Here is a 7,443-nt window from a genome sequence, read left to right as displayed (position 1 = left end):
CCGAACGCCGCCGCCCGTCGCCCCCTCGACGACCCCGCCGCCTCCCGTCGCCTCCCCGCACCCCGCCGCACCCGAAGACCCTGCCGGAGCCCCGTCCCGCCCGCCGGAATACCTCGCCGGAGGTATAGCCGCCGCCGCCGTGCCGGTTTTTTTAAAACCGTTCGGTTTCCTTTCCCGAAACCCTAGATTACTTTTTTTTAAATAGATCGGTTTATTTTTTTTCTTCGGTTTAGTTAGTTAGTGAACGTTCACCGATCCGTTCGTTTTAATGAACGTGTTCGCCGGTTAGTCGCAGTTAACGAACGTCCGTTCGTTTAACTGTTCGTCAGTTTTCTTTTTCGTCGGATTTTCCGCGATTATTCCAGATCGCGATTTCTGATCAGATTTTCGTTCTGGTATATCTTTTAGCTCGTTTATCAGAATCAGGCGATTGAAGCGCTTAGAGTTTCGTCTCGAAATTCTCTTTCCGTTTAACCTATTCAAACAAGTTTTGCTACTGTAAAAATTTGACTTAGATCCAGATTAGTAAACGAAGCTTGTTTCTTTCGCCGTTTGACTTTCGTTGCTTCGTTTGATTCGATTCTTTTTGCAAACCGGAGTTCTTAAGTTGAACTTTTTGGTTAGATCTTTATTTGAGTTTTACCTGTGCATTAGATGAGTGCTTATTGTTTGCTTGTTTTTTTGCGATAGAGTACCCGGAGTGCGCCGCTTGCTACTACGAATCTCTAGGTTTCACGGATCATCAGCAAGGCAAGTAACATTTTGATCATACTTCTTTTACTACCCAGTTTTATTGCATTAGACCAATCCTCAAACATTGCATGATTAGGATCTAATTAAATTGTGGGTATTGGGAAGTAGTTGAGGTAGTACCTATTACCTGTTTATTATCAAACCTTTGGGAGTTACTTCTACGTTTGCTCATATTGCTATGCTATGCTAGTAGACGTGGATTGGGTTTGAGTGTTACCATGACAGATGTGAGATTGTTATTTAATGGTTAACCTTAAGGTGGAAACTAAAACTCACATCTGGGTGGATTGAGGTACCTGGGTATTCCAGGATTGCCTGTTTTTCTTTTGGACCGCCACCCAGGTTCAAAGGGATCATGAGATTATTCATGCTAGAAACTTCCGTGTGCAGCCACAAGCTATTATGGGCTCTAGCATAGTTGAGTAGGTTACATGATCTCTTGAAGAGGTGGGCTAGCAGATGTAGGGGAAAGTAGGTGTAACTGTCCACCCGGAGTAAAGAGTTATTGTTTCTGAAAGACTGTGTCTCGGTCATCCGTTCCTCTAACATCATGTAGTGCGAGAATCAAGCGGAGGCGATCGAGTCTTGTGGGGAAAAGTGTACAAACCTCTGCAGAGTGTATAAACTAATCATGGTTAGCCGTGTCCCCGGTTATGGACATCTTGAATATCTAGTACTTGGATTATCATGTGAAGCTCATCATGTTACTTTAATTAATTTTGTTGGGTTTGATGATGATACTTAATTGGGATTGAGAATGCTGTCAACCATTCTCAATGTTTAACAACCACCATGATAGTTAAATAAAATTTATTCCTTTGCAGTAGGGAAAATTGGCTTTTCGCAAAACTGTAACCATAGAGCCTTCTACCAGCCATATATGCATGTAGTATAGCATTATTATGTTCATTACTCTCTATGTGTTACATTGCCAGCATATTCCATGTGCTGACCCATTTTCGGGCTGCAACGTTTCATGTTGCAGACTTTTCAGACGACGAGTAAGGTGCCTTAGGTCGTGGTCTTATACTCAGTGATGCCGTTGGAGTTGATGGACTCACTTATCTTCCAAGTCTTCCGCTGTTATCGTTTTTAGATGGCCTTAAGCCATATTTGTCATACTTATTTCTTTCTTGAGATACTCGATGTAATAAGTGTGTGATTGCTACTCTGTTATAAATCCTCCAAGTACTGTGCGTGTCAGCATTACTGATCCAGGGATGACACTAGTGCACGGTAGATCAGACTATTTGAGGTCTGGTCGCTACAAAGGTGGTATCAGAGTACACGCTGACTGTAGGTCACGACCACTAAGCTTAAACCCTAGAACACTAGTCTCTTCTCATTTCTGTCTCCTCTCCACTTTCTACTCTTTTAGGAATGGCGGATGCAAGGAACAAGTTCATGCAACCGGATGAAGATACACCTTTTGGACGACACTTGAAGGAAGTCACCAAGTACCTGAACATCGGAATACCAAGTTTCACCAGGACTTACAAAGCCACACTACCAGAAGAGGAGCGCTGGAAGATTCAAGTTCAAGTTCCAGGAAGGACGTTTACGCCAGTCACTGAGCCTATAGAGTTTTCCTTTGATGCACCAACCTGGAGTTTAGGGAAGAGCATGGCAGCCCACATCTCTATGGGACGCATTGGAGAAGTCTACCACAGGGAGCTTAAGGATACTATTTATCAGATTTGTGGACGCCGAGATGAGCAATGGGAGATGATCAGCACCAAGAAGGATGGATCAATTGCAGCTTTCATCCAGGAGCAAAACCAACACATTCGTCGCCAAGAGAACCAGATGTGCGCAGACATGATAGATCTGAAGAAGGCATTGACCAAGATCACGGAGTTGGAGGAAGAACTCAAGTCTACGCGCGATGGATATGAGGAGGAGATCGCCATGTTGTTGGAAAAGAATGACAACCTGACACAGAAGATCGGAGTATTCATGGGAGACCCAGCACCAGGAGAAGATGACGATTCTACTTGCCCGGATAACTACATCATCATCGACGACACCGACTCGGACCCCAGTGAAGAAGATTTTGTTGATGAAGCTGGAGCAGATATCATGGAGTCTTCGACCGATCAAAATTTCTAGTAGACCCCCATAATTAGTAGTAGTATTTCCCCCATGTATATAGTATAGTCCGAGCACTTTGTAACGATAGTTAGATCGATTGTATGCCTTGTTTGATTGAGTGATATTGTTTGTGTTTGTCTCATGTGCATATGGGTAGTGTTTTCCCTCTAGACCTCATTCTATTCTAAATTCTCATCTTTTCTAAACCTATCAGATGCCTCCGAGACGCGACACCGGATTTGTTTTCCCACCGGAGATTACTCAGTTGATTCAGTAGCAGAATGCCCTGATGCAAGTGTTAGTATAGAACCAAGGCAACAACAACAACAACAACCCACCACCACCACCTGTTGATCACTTAGCCCGTTTCTTGAGGCTAAATCCGCCGGTGTTTTCTAGCAGCACCGAGCCGATTGTTGCAGATGATTGGCTCCGCAAAGTTGGAAGGGAGTCGACCACTGCAGGATGCACAGATGCGGAGAGAGTGCGATTTGCCGCACATCAGCTTGATGGACCCGCAGCATCATGGTGGGAGAATTACACAGCCACACACCCTATTGACACTGTCACATGGGACCAGTTTCAGCAAGCTTTCCGTACTGCCCATGTTTCAGCAGGAGCTATGGCCATGAAGAAGCGTGAGTTTCGCAACCTACGCCAAGGAGGACGCACCATAGGCCAGTATGTGGAGGACTTTAGTAAGTTAGCACGTTATGCTCCAGATGACGTTGCTACAGATGCAGCCAAGCAGGAGAAGTTTCTGGAAGGACTAAATGATGAGCTGAGCATGCAGTTGATGGTAGCAACCTTCAACAACTACCAGGAGTTGGTAGATAGAGCTCTCATGATTGAAGGGAAGCAGCAGCAGATTGAAAACCGTAAGAGGAAGTATGGACAAGGGAAGTACAATTCTGGAGCTCAGCAGAAGCCACGTTTTACCCCGAAATCGGGAGGACAGTTTTAGCATACCCATGGAGGAGGTAGTTCGCACGACCATAATGGCCCCAAGAATGGTAATGGGAATGGAGGAAGTAACGGCCAGAACCGTACCAACCCTTCAACCCCAGCTAAGAGAGACCTGAGCCAAGTCACTTGCTTTAAGTGCCAGAAGACTGGACATTATGCCAATGAATGTCCTGAAGCCCAGAATGGAAATGGCAATGGAAGCTCTGGGAAGAAGCCGAACCCTTTCAACAAAGGACATGTGAACCACGTTAGCGTGGAGGAGGTTGAAGCTCAGCCAGATGCAGTAATGGGTAAGTTTTTGGTTAAGTCATTTACTGCAATCGTTCTTTTTGATACTGGTGCATCGCATTCATACATGTCAAGGGGATTTGTGGATAAGTTTAAGTTGCCCACCAAAGTTCTCAGAACACCTACGTTAGTAACCTCGCCAGGAGCAGAGTATATGGCAAGCCAAGGATGTTTTCAGATGCCATTGGCCATAGGTAGGCATGTTTTCCCCTCAGACCTAATAGTTTTGGAGTCGCAAGGTTTGGACGTAATATTGGGTATGGATTGGCTATCGATGTATGGGGGAAACATCGATTGCGCCAGAAAGACGATTTTGCTTACCACCCCAGAAGGAAGAAGGATTAAGTATGTATCCCGGCATATGCCGAAGAGGACTCAGGTGAATTCCTTATCAGGAGTTGTACAGGAAGAAGTACCAGTGGTGAAGGATTACCCGGATGTATTTCCAGAAGAGTTGCTAGGCATGCCACCAGATAGAGACATTGAGTTTTTGATTGAACTTTTGCCAGGCACAGGGCCGATATCTAAGAGACCGTACAGGATGCCCGCTAAGGATTTGGAAGAAATTAAGAAGCAGATTAAGGAGTTACTGGATAAAGGCTATAGTCGCCCAAGTTCTTCACCTAGGGGATCACCCGTACTTCTAGTGGAGAAGAAAGATGGATCGTTGAGGATGGTTGTTGATTATCGAGGATTGAATGAAGTGACCATCAAAAATAAGTACCCACTGCCGATGATCAATGATTTGTTTGACCGATTAGAAGGAGCTAAGGTATTTTCCAAGATCGATCTACGATCAGGATACCATCAGTTAAAGATTCGAGAGCAGGATATACCTAAGACGGCTTTTACCACCAGGTATGGGCTATATGAGTATACCATTATGTCATTTGGTCTGACTAACGCACCTGCCTATTTCATGAACCTGATGAACAAAGTGTTTATGGAGTTTTTGGATAAGTTCGTCGTAGTGTTCATTGAAGACATTTTAGTCTACTCCAAGAATGAAGAGGAGCATAAGGAACATTTGCGTTTGGTACTTGAGAAGCTCAGAGAACATCAGTTATACGCCAAGTTCAGCAAATGTGAGTTTTGGTTGAAGGAAGTTGGATTCCTCGGACATGTTATATCCGGAGAAGGAATAGCAGTAGACCCCACCAAAGTCGACACTGTGACAAACTGGGAATCACCCGCATCAGTTGGAGAGATCCGGAGTTTTCTTGGACTTGCAGGATACTATCGGAGGTTCATTGAGAATTTCTCAAGGATTGCTAAGCCCATGATAGAGCTGTTAAAGAAGGACACCAAATTCAATTGGACTGAGGAATGTGAAGCTAGTTTCCAAGAGTTGAAGAAACGTTTGGTTACATCACCAGTGCTGATTCTGCCAGATCAACGCAAGGATTATGAAGTATATTGCGATGCTTCACGTCGAGGACTTGGAGCAGTGCTAATGCAGGAGGGAAGAGTTGTTTCATATGCTTCACGACAACTTAAACCCCATGAAAAGAATTATGCCACCCATGATTTGGAGTTAGCAGCCGTAGTACATGCGTTGAAGACATGGAGACATTTTCTCATCGGAAATCACTGTGAGGTGTACACGGATCACAAGAGTTTGAAGTACATTTTCACGCAGAAGGAGTTGAATCTCAGGCAAAGGAGATGGTTGGAGCTCATTAAGGACTATGATATGAGATTACATTATCACCCAGGGAAGGCTAACGTAGTAGCTGATGCGTTGAGCCGCAAGAGCCATGTTAACACCCTCATGACCGGAGAGTTACCGAAATTATTAGCCGAGGATCTTCGCGAGCTATGTTTGGAGATAGTTCCAAGAGGCTATTTAGCAACGTTGGAGATTCAGTCTACCCTGATGGAAAAGATCAGAGAAGCTCAGAAGACAGACAAGGAGATTGACGAGATAAAGGAAAGGATGAGTAAAGGAAAAGCCAAGGGATTTCGTGAGGATGAGCACGATACCTTATGGTTTGAGGACCGCGTTTATGTGCCCAATGATCCGGAGATCAGGAAGTTGATCTTGCAAGAGGCCCATGATTCACCGTATTCGATTCACCCACGAAATACCAAGATGTATTTGGATTTGAAGGATACTTTCTGGTGGACCGGAATGAAGAAAGATATTGCGGAGTATGTAGCAGTTTGTGATGTATGTCAGAGAGTGAAGGCAGAGCATCAGAAGCCAGCATGATTGCTACAGCCATTGCCGATACCCGAATGGAAATGGGATAAACTAGGCATGGATTTTATCACGGGATTGCCCAGGACTCGTTCAGGCTATGACTCAATATGGGTTGTAGTCGATCGTTTGACGAAAGTAGCTCATTTCATCCTAGTGAAGACCACTTACACCAGTGCTAAGTTGGCAAAGATATACATGACCAGGATCGTATGTCTGCATGGAGTTCCGAGGACCATTGTATCAGATAGAGGAACCCAGTTTACTTCAAAGTTTTGGAATCAGTTACATGAAACTTTAGGTACCAGGCTAGAGTTCAGTACAGCCTTTCACCCACAGATAGACGGACAGACCGAGAGAGTCAATCAGATTTTGGAAGATATGCTGAGAGTTTGTGCGCTAGATTATGGATCTAGTTGGGACGACAATTTGCCGTATGCAGAGTTTTCTTACAACAACAGTTATCAATCCAGTTTGAAGATGGCCCCTTTCAAAGCTTTGTACGGAAGGAGGTGTAGAACACCCTTGTTGTGGAACGAAGTTGGAGACCGCCAGTTGTTTGGACTAGACTTGATTAAGGAATCAGAACAGAAGGTGAAATTGATTCGCGATAGGCTCAAGGTAGCCCAGTCCAGGCAGAAGAGTTATGCGGATTCTAAACGCAAGGAGACAGTTCATGAAGTCGGAGACAGAGTTTACCTACGAGTATCACCACTTCGAGGAGTGAAGCGCTTTGGAGTTAAAGGAAAGTTAGCGCAACGTTTTGTAGGACCATACAAAATTTTGGAGCGTATGGGAGAAGTTGCTTACAAACTGGAATTGCCTGAAGGATTGTCAGGAGTTCATGATGTATTTCACGTTTCCCAGTTGAAGAAGTGCCACGCAGGGATGGCTGAGATACCACTAAGACATACGGTGCCATTGGAAGCGATTCAGCTGGATAGTGACTTGACCTATGAGGAGAAACCAGTTAAGATTCTTGAGTATGCCAGCCGAATCACCCGCAGCAAGGTTATCAAGTTTTGCAAAGTTCAGTGGAGTCACCATACCGAGGACGAAGCCACCTGGGAGCGAGAGGAAGATCTACGGAAGAACCACTCTCACCTATTTTCTAGCCAACCTGAATCTCGAGGGCGAGATTCATC

Source organism: Triticum aestivum, chromosome 6D (genome assembly GCF_018294505.1).
Source record: "Triticum aestivum cultivar Chinese Spring chromosome 6D, IWGSC CS RefSeq v2.1, whole genome shotgun sequence".
Taxonomy (NCBI): Eukaryota; Viridiplantae; Streptophyta; class Magnoliopsida; order Poales; family Poaceae; genus Triticum; species Triticum aestivum.
Note: the sequence above shows the minus strand (reverse complement) of the source record.